We start from the raw sequence: 10,156 nt of genomic DNA on the forward strand, positions 1-10,156 counted from the left end.
ACCCCACTACTCTTCACAATTTTTCATCACCTTGGGGCTGTCATTAAGCCCTATCCTCGCTAGCTACAAGTGCCTGAGGACAACTATCTTTAGGCAGTTATTTCCAATGCAAAGAGCCGTAAGAACCATGAGAAAAGTTGCACAAATTGGACCCCGTTGTTCTGGCGATTGCTGCTTTTTTCCCATTTCTCACTTCTCAATTAATTACCTTTTAAAATAACTGTTTAAAAATTTTATTCCAAGGTCAATGACCTGGGATGCTGATCTGGAGATATAATTTCCTGAACTATATTTGACCCATATACAAAGAATAAAGCGAGGGAGTCCCCACCTCTTGAGGTAAATGTCATCTTCTGCTGGGCCTCTCTTTGGCCCTTTTCTTTCCAAGGCCTCCTCTCCAGTAATGTCAGATGATCTGGAAACCCCAACATGGAGCAGGGTTACTCCTGGAACCTGGAGGTAAAAGGGGGCAGAAAGAGCACCCCAGGTGACATTGGCTTTCTTTAGCCAATGGAGAAACAACATCTACAACAGTTGAACCTGGGCTCAGATCAGCCAGCCATTGAGACTCCCAAATGGGAGGCAGAAAAGAAAACAGGGACACACAGGCACAGAGGGGAGAGGCCTCCAGGAACAGGTACATTTGGTTGCAAGTAGAACAGGGCTACTAATCCCTTTAGCTTTCCCTAAGCAAGCTCTCTCTGAGAAAAGGGAAGGCTTCATCTCAGAAAAGGACTTTACAGCCAATGAACAAAAAAAAAAGGGATGTGGGGAGCCCAGCCATATTGTGGGAGTTGTTGCTCCCAGGCCTCCCTAAAGGGTTATCCAGGTCCTTCTACCATCACTGGGAGGGGGTCCCCTAGCACAGGGCAAGACTACAGGTGTTGGCATACAAGACCATTCCTGGCAGGGGTTGGGTAAGGCTCGGCAAAAGTGAGGCTTGCCCTGACCCCATGCCTCTCATCTGGCAACAGGCAGCTCACTGGTCTCTGGAGAGACCAACTGGCTGCTAGCTCAGACACCATGCCACACCATGGTCATCCCACAAACTCAAATGCCCAGACTCAGCAGGGCACTTCTCTTCATTATACATGGATGGAGGCTCCTTCCCTTATCATTTAGTTGGGAGGGGCAGGAATTAAAGGTATTTCCCTCCTACTGCTCAACACAGTAACAGACAACTTCACTCTTGGAGCCGCTGCCTACTCAGCCCTTGCCCTTATCAAGGTTATATATGTGTGACCAGCTTTCCTCCTCTACTCTCTCTTGGATTTTCATGTTACCGAAGAAGAGGTCATGAAATCTGCTCAGTGATGGGTATCAGTCACATGCTGTGATCCATCAATTCAGGAGAACTAGGGACCCATTTCTCTCAATCTTTGTAACTCCTCACCTTTTGACAATCATATATCCTTTTATACATTGCCTAATTTTCTACCTCTGTGATCAAAATCCCAAGGAAAGGACAGAACTTCATGTTGTTTGTGTGTGCACACATGTGTGGCTACACAAGCATCTCTTTTTCAAACTCCAAAACCATAGTAAAATATACATTTTCCCTTTTAAAAATTAAACTCAGTTGACAAATTTCTCAAACTCCCTCTAACTGCAAACAACAGGATCACTTGAAAGATTTTCAGATAAACTTGACATCTCCAGGACCTTGAATGTGGAGAACTGGCCCATTAGTACACGTGTTTGATGCCTCCCAGCCTGGAGCAAGTCTTTCCACCATCACTGGGAGGAGGGAAGAAGAGGTGATATTTCACTTCCCACCTCTCCCCTTAATGCCTCTCACTTACCTTCTGAGTCATGGTGGTCTGATTTGTGGACTAATCAATGCCATCTTGGTGTACTGGAAGAGATACTACAACTATTGGGAGACATACTCCTTCACCCAGAAGAGAACTGCAGCTTAGCCAGGCCGCTGAACTCTCGGCCTTTGTAGGGATCTGATTCCCCCTAGCTTCCCTCCCCCACCTTGGAACTGCTGAGGGAGAAAAGGCCCACAGGGGTGTGGGTGACCCTCACAGTGGTGGCTGGCCAATTCCTCACTTGCCTGTGAGTTCCCAGAGGAAATGCAAACAAATCAGACTACACTTGGCTGCTGACCAAGGAATCTTTGAACTTCTTCAATAAAAAGTCTTTAAAACTTTGGTTCTGGCCCAAATCTTTTCCTCCAACATAAAAACTGCAGGGCCTTAAGACTTTTTGTTTAGAGAAACAGTGTGTCTCTGGCATTTGAATAAGGGTATTTATCTCAGAAACCCTTCTTTGAGTTCCACTATGTTCTGTAAGCTCACTGCATCTCACCTTCAGCCTTCAAGGCTTCCTGAAGATCTAGCATTAGTGCCTACACCTCTTGCAGCAGTTCTTTCTTTATAGGCCCCTAATTGTGCCTTGTAAAAGGGCCCAGAGGTTGTTGAGTTTCCCCTGAAATTGAGACGAGAGAGAGGAAACTCTCCAGCAGGAGGTGTTTAAAAGGTATTGGTCATTGATATTTGCCATCCAATGTGGTCCTGGAGCTGCCATCATTTAAAAAAATAAAATAAAATGTTTAAGGAACTGGTGCAGTATAAGGCATAGTTGTTTCTTTTAGAGTGAATGGTACATTACTGAATGGTACATTTTCATTCCCTCTTTGTTGCTGCTTAATCTCCAAAGCAGATTATATAGAACATATACCTGTCTCCAAAGTCTTCTCTCCTATCTTTATAAACAGAGGTCTGAGAAGGAGGGAGGGCCAGGTTTTTCAGATGTAGGCCTTCCCCTTCATCCCATGTGTTCACCCAATCAATACCTTCACCACCTCCACTTCTGTACCTTCCTGGATATAATTTTACTGAGTCTACTTTCTGCTGTCAAGAGGAAGTCTGGAGGAAATTAGAGCAATTGCCAGCAAACCACTAAAGAATCCCCTTTTAATCTACCCCATCACCAATTTACCTAAACAACATGGACATTCAGGCAGCAGCAGAACTCCTCCTGGTGTGTCTCCTGAAAATATAGACTTGAACCTTCTCAACATGAATTCTGTCTGATCCCAACTTGCAACACATCTGGAAATCAAAGGCATTGGGGAAAGTTCTCTCGAGCTGCAGATTGCTGGAAAAGTAACCTGGGAGCAGGAGAGGGTTCCAGACTCAAGGACAAAAGAGACAATTACAGATCACATCCAAGGCATATTTTTTAGAAAACTCAAGTGAACAATAATTGTTAACCCGTTTCCTTAATTGCTTCCTTAATTAACACCTTCACAGAATCCAAACTGTTCATTTCACCTGAATAACTTTTTGTGACAGTAGATGGGAACCAACTCTGCTTCATAATTAATTTTATTTAATGGCACACTTCCAGAAGTGTCACAGCGTATTGTATGTTGTAAAATAATGGGTTTTGTTGTTGTTCTTGTTGTTGTTAAAGTGCCAGGATAAATTTACATGTACATAAATGTGCTGGGTATAGTATTTTAGGACACTACCAAATTATTTATAAAGGTAGACATTGTCAATGAAAGAGTCAAACTTTGTAAAATATTTGAAGAGATTTATCCTGAGCCAAATATGAGTGACCATGGCCTGTAACACAGCCCTCAGGAGGTCCTGAAAACATGTGCCCAAGGTAGTCGGGGTGCCACTTGGTTTTATACATTTTAGGGAGGCATGAGACATCAATAAAATACGTTTAAGAAATACATTGGTTTGGTACAGAAAGGTGGGACAATTTGAAGTGGTAGGATCAGGGGTGATGGGGGTGGCAGTTTCTTTTTCTTTTCTTTTCTTTTTTTTTTTTTTTTGAGACAGAGTTTCACCCTTGTTGCCTAGACTAGAGTGCAGTGGCACCTTCTCGGCTCACTGAAACCTTGGTCTCCCAAGTTCAGATGATTCTCCTGCCTCAGCCTTTTGAGTAGCTGGTATTACAGCACCTGCCACCAGGCCCGGCTAATTTTTGTAGTTTTAGTAGAGACAGGGTTTCACCATGTTGACCAGGCTGGTCTCGAACTCCTGACCTCAGGTGATCCACCTGCCTCAGCCCCTCAAAGTGCTAGGATTACAGCACTTTGGCCTGGACTGCTATAGGTAAATTTCAACATTTTCTGTTGGCAATTGATTGAGTTTGTCTAAAGACCTAGGATCAGCAGAAAGGAGTGTTTGGTGGTAGAGACCAAAGTTTTACTACACAGATGAAACTTCAGCAGGCTTCCGATAGAATAGATTGTAAAATGTTTCTTATTAGACTTAAAATCTGTATTGATGCTAACGCAGAGAGGTATAATAAGGCATGTCCGACCCCCACTTCCCTTCATGGCCCAAACCAGTCTTTCAGATTACATGTTAAGAGCCCTGGCTGAGGAGGAAGTCCATTCAGATTGTTTTGGAGGGTGGGCGGGGGGAGTCTTAGAATTTTATTTTTGATTTACAGCATCATTAACTAGAGATTAAAGGGGTTCTAAAGATGCCTGCTCCATTCCCAATTTAGGCATCTTTTCTTTTTAAACTGGTGATAATACCCATAACATCATCTTCCCCACCACCACCACCAAAAAAAAAAAGTTTACTTTAGCCATCTATAAAACAATTTCATATTCTATCATAACATTTGTGGGCTAAATGTGATACTTGACCTCTTTTTTGTTCTGTCTTCATTTTTCCCTATCATTATTTTTATATATTTACATGGAAACTTCTAAAATTGCCAGAACCATGTTGGAAGAGACAAATTATGAGAGCAGATGAAATAACATGTTCATAGATATTTATTATGTTGTAACTTTCTGAAGCACAATAAAGTCAACTCATATGAGAATAATGTTGTTTTACTAATGCTAGTATTTATGGCAAGTCACAAATGAACACGTTGGATGCCTATTTTGGGTAATGACTGATTTTAGAGCATTGGGAGAATTTCTCACCGTGGGTTGCTCTGTTTGACATTACTTCTTTCTCTAGAAAAATTTTGGATGGCTGTTTAAGAGGAGGATGATCCTGGAGGAAGGCGGCCAAGGCTACATTTAATGTGGTGTGGTCATATCACTTCCTAGGTGAAGAGTGCTTTCTGTTGTTCTCAGGTTGCAGCCTGGAGGCAGCTGAGGATTCATAAAGCCCTACATTTGCTCCTGCTTTTTTCCTGCCCATCTCCTTCCTCTGCCTCTATCTTTGTTCTAGGTTTCCCTACAGACTGATTGCTTTGGAGCTCAAACACAAACTACTTGCACTATCATTTCTCCACTTGCCCATCCCTACCCTCTCTCCAGCCATGAAACCCAAATTCCTTCTCATCCTCCATATATACCCCTAAAGAATAGAATTTAGCTATTCTATTAATTAGCAGGTCTTGCTTGGAAGTCCACTTCAGAAAAGCAAGTGCCAAAAACCCTTCTGCTGTTTTCAATCTATCGTTTCTCTGAGCCCATCTTGTTTCATTTTCAGCTTCCAAAATTTTGGTCAGTTTGAGAAAATGGAAGTGTCCCAACAGAAAAGACCAACTTTATGTAAAGACTATATGCTTGGTGAAGTTTTAGGAATTCCCAGGAAACGCCTGAAATTCTAACACTGGAACTCCTTTTAGGAGAGCATCATGTGGCCATACATTTCTGTGCAGTTTGAATACTTCTGAGAAGGAAATGCAGTAATCCATTATCATTCCCTAACCCATTGGCACAAATGATTGGCATAATTTTATATTTTGTAGTAAATTCTTTCAGCAGCAATGAGCTCAAAAATAAAAATTTAATAATCAAATTTCCAATTCACAAGAAAGTTGATGAAGGATACACAACTTGCACAAAATGTTTATTTTACCATCTACCTCTTTGACAGTGTGATCACATAAGAATTAGAAGCAGCATCAGCATCTGCTTCAGGAATTAGCAAGTATCTTAAAAAGACTGCACCCAAAGACATGAATTTATCATAAACAGCTGGAGAAGGTGTGTTTACCTATCACTCTGCAAAGCACAACTTTTCATTTAGATCAAATGATTCTCCCCTTAAATAAATTTTGCTCATTTTTGATTCCAAGTTTTCTCATGCATGGACAAAAGGTAAATTCATGGCAGAAGTACATTGCAAACAGCTGAATGATGCCTAGCTTAATACCAGTATCATTAGATGATTCAAACAGAAAATCATTTAATTCCAATAATGCCTCAATTTGTTTTCATCTAATTAAGTATTAAAATGTTTATTTTGCCAAAAGTGAAACATTTATTCTAAATATTATTGTAAATTCAATTAAAAATCTGACATCAAGTATATAATTATTGATTTTTGCAATAGTAATATAAGTACACATTTTGTAGAATATAGCATTGTGGTAAAACTTATGTTCTTACTAGATTGAGCAAAAATGTATTTGGAATGGATTGTGATGCATACATAATTTATAACTCAATATCATAAATCAGGATATTCTACCAATTGAAGCAGCAGCTGTACTTATCAAAGTTTACATATATTTTATATATACAGACTACAAAATTTTCTGGTAAAGATGATATTGAATTTTTTTTCAATGCTTCAGTATGACAGTTCATACTTTTTCTCTTTACTATCCACCATCAATTAGATTTCCGAAATGTCTGAGCCTTTAGAAAATTACTTTTGAAATCAACTTAAGTATCCTAAGTGGCACTGAACTTTTGCACAAATAAAATCTCTAAACTTTGGTTGTACTTGGTTGAAAATCAGCTGGAAATTTTTAATCAGGGCATCCTCTAAGTGCCAAAAACTTCAATTTTTGAAGATTTTTATCAAAGTGTGGTTATCAATAGATACATAAGAAGTATTTCACAAGACTCAATACTATTTCATGGTAAACATACTCAAGCTAACAGAAATAAACTTGCTCAATCTGATAAAGGAAATCTATGAAAAATCAGACATCATACCTAATGGTGATGGACTTGCTATGTTCATTTTTCACGACTTCTATTCAATGTTGTATTAGAGGTTCTAGTCGGGCAATTAAGCAAGAAAAAGAAAAAAGGCATCCAGATTGGAAAGACTATCTCTATTTGCAGATGGCATGATCTTACATATAGAAAACTCTAAAGAATCTACAAAAATAGTACTAGACCTAATTATTTCAGCAAAGTTCCAGGATATAAGATGAATATATAAAAATCAGTTGGATTTCTACCTACTAGCAATGAATAGCCCAAAAATGAAATTAAGAAGACAGTTTCTTAATTGTTACATTACCACCCAAAAGAACAAAATGCCTAGGAATAAATTTAACTAAAGCAGCTAAGGTTAACTACAAAACATTGTAGAGAGAAATTAAAGGAAACCTAAGTAAATGGCATCCTGTGTTCATGGATTAGAAGGCAATACTGTTAAAATGGCAATACTCCCCAAAGTGATCTATAGATGCAGTTAAATCCTTATCAAAATTCCAACTGCCTTTCTTATCAGAAGTGGGTAAGCCTATCCTAAAATTTATATGAAATTGCAATGGACACAGAATGGCCAAAGTCATCTTGAAAAAAATGAAAAAAGTTGGAAGACCGACGCTTCCCATTTTCAAAAGTTACAACAAAGCTACAATAACCAAGATAATGTGGACAGACATAGATCAATGGAACAAAATCAGGAGTCTAGTTCAGTGGTCCCCAACCCTTTTGGCACCAGAGACTAGTTTTGTGGAAGACGATTTTTCCACAGATAGTTGAGAGGATGGTTTCAGGATGAAACTATTCCACCTCAGATCATCAGGCATTAGATTCTCGTAAAGAATGTGCAACCTAGATCCCTCACACGTGCAGTTCACAATAGGGTTCAAACTCCTATGAGAATTTAATGCCACAGTTGATCTGACAGGAGGCGGAGCTCAGGCTGTAATGCTCATTCACCGCTGCTCACCTCCTGCTATGTGGCGTGGTTCCTAACAGGCCACAGACCAGTACCAGTCCACAGCCCAGGACTTGGGAACCCCTGGTCTAGACAACGAATCCATATATTCATGGTCAATTTATTTTTGGCAAAGGTATGAAGACCATTCAGTAGGGAAAGAATATAGTCTTTTCAACAAATGGTGCTGGGACAACCAGCTATCCACATGAAAAAGAATGCATCTAGGCCCCTAATTCATGCTATATGCAGACATTAACACAAACTGATCAAATACTTAAATGTAAGAGCGAAAACCATGAAACTCTAACAAGAAAACATAGGTGAGAAGGGCTTCAAGAGGACTGACCAGAGGCACCCAGCACTCACCTCCTCCACGAAGAAGAACCAAAATAGCAACAGTTAATCACACTTTGAATAAATCATCTAAAAGAGAACACTGGAATTGAACAGAGAAATGACAGGAAACATTTAAAGCAAGGAAGAAGAGGGAAGCAAGGCAGCCTACTTGGCCAGGACCAGCTGGGAGCCTGCAGAGGCTCCCCAAAGTGGGGAAAGGGTGAGACCCTTAGAAGTCCACATTCTCACAGCAGACTCTGCAATCCTAGCCATGGGAGAGCCTACTGACCCTTGTGGCCACCCTGAGACTAACATAGGAAGCTGCCTAGAGACCACAAGATAGTATTGCTCCAGAGAGGGGGCTCATGCTGGGTCTCACCCATTTCCCAAGTCCTAAGCAGCTACAGCATGGTGTTATATTGAGAGCCTAGCCCCACCAGCCTGCATCCTGCCTAGGGGCCCAACACAACCTGCATCTCCACATCCCTGGATCCCTATTAACATCATCAAGCCCAGCCACCACCATCACTTCAGCCTGGCTGCTGCTGCCAAGGCTGAAGCTTATATCATTGGCAACATCCCCACTGCTCCCTGCAGCAAAGCTGCCATGCATTTTCATGAACCCTGGGAACAAACCCTCTGCCCACAGCCACTACTACTGCAGGCTGCCACCACGGGGGAGAAACACAAGCAAAGTGCATGCTCCTAAGCTGCCTGCATACAGCTCTTGCCCTTGAAAGCAACCCCACCCTTGCTAGTAGCAGGGCTGAAGACACCCCCACCTGAACATTCACTGAGGACCTGGGGATCACTCTATTTCTGCCTACTATAGTTAGTGCCTGCATGCACTACCAGGGGGCCTGAGGATCGGTCCACCCATCCCAGCTCTGCCACCCACTAATGCCCAAAACATGCCATCCAGGGGCCTGGGAACCACCCAGACCAGTCTACCAGTTTTGGCACTTGAGCCTCATAGGGGACTGAGGTCAGGCCCACTCAGCCTGCCATTATCAACATAGCAGGAATCTACCAGCATGTACCACCTGTGGGCCTGGTGACCTGCCAGCTCAGCCTATCACAGCCACCACCAACTCCAGCAAGGACTGCTTGGGAGCCAGAGAATTGTCTCAACACTACTACTGCCATTGCTCACACCACACTCACTCCCTAAGGGCCTGAAGAACTTGTCCACTATTGCCACAACCAGCACCTGAGTAAGCTGCCTAGAAGCCCAAGAATCAGCCAACCTGGAACTGCTAACACCAGTGCCAGCATATGCTGCCCTGGGACCTAAGGACAGGCATACTCTGCCTGCTGCTGCCACCACTGGGGCACAAGCATAAGACTACATGGTCTTCTTATGCTGTTTATAGCTAAAGAAATCATACAGAGACTACACTACTCCATGCACCCAGAATCAAAGCAAAAGTGCCCTACCCAATCAGCACCAAAGGTACATCTTCAGGAATAAGTACTCTCCTATGAAAGCAAATACAGAATACTGAAGTGACTGTTACACCAGATGCACAGGTATCAATGTAAGGACACAGAAACATGAAAAGCAAAGAAATATGACACCTCTAGGAAAAACAGTAATTCTCCAATAACATATTCCATCAAAAAAAAAATTATGAAGTCACAGAAAAAGAAATATTGATGCTGAAGAAGTTCAGAAAGGTACAATCGAACACGGAAAAACAATACAAACAAATCAGAAAAACTATTCAAGAAATAAATGAGAAATTTACCAAAAAGATAGAAATTATTAAAAAGAAACAAACAGAAATTCAGGCAAGGAGGTGGAGCAATATGGCTGAATAGAACCCTCCAGCAATCATCCCCACTGCAAGAACACCAAATTGAACAATGATCCACATAAGAAAGCACCTTCGTAAGAAACAAAAATCAGGTGAGTGGTCACAGTACCTGGTTTGAACATCATATCAAGGAAAGAGGCAGACAGTCTT

The sequence above is a fragment of the Saimiri boliviensis genome, chromosome 2, assembly GCF_048565385.1.
Source record: "Saimiri boliviensis isolate mSaiBol1 chromosome 2, mSaiBol1.pri, whole genome shotgun sequence".
In the NCBI taxonomy this organism is placed as follows: domain Eukaryota; kingdom Metazoa; phylum Chordata; class Mammalia; order Primates; family Cebidae; genus Saimiri; species Saimiri boliviensis.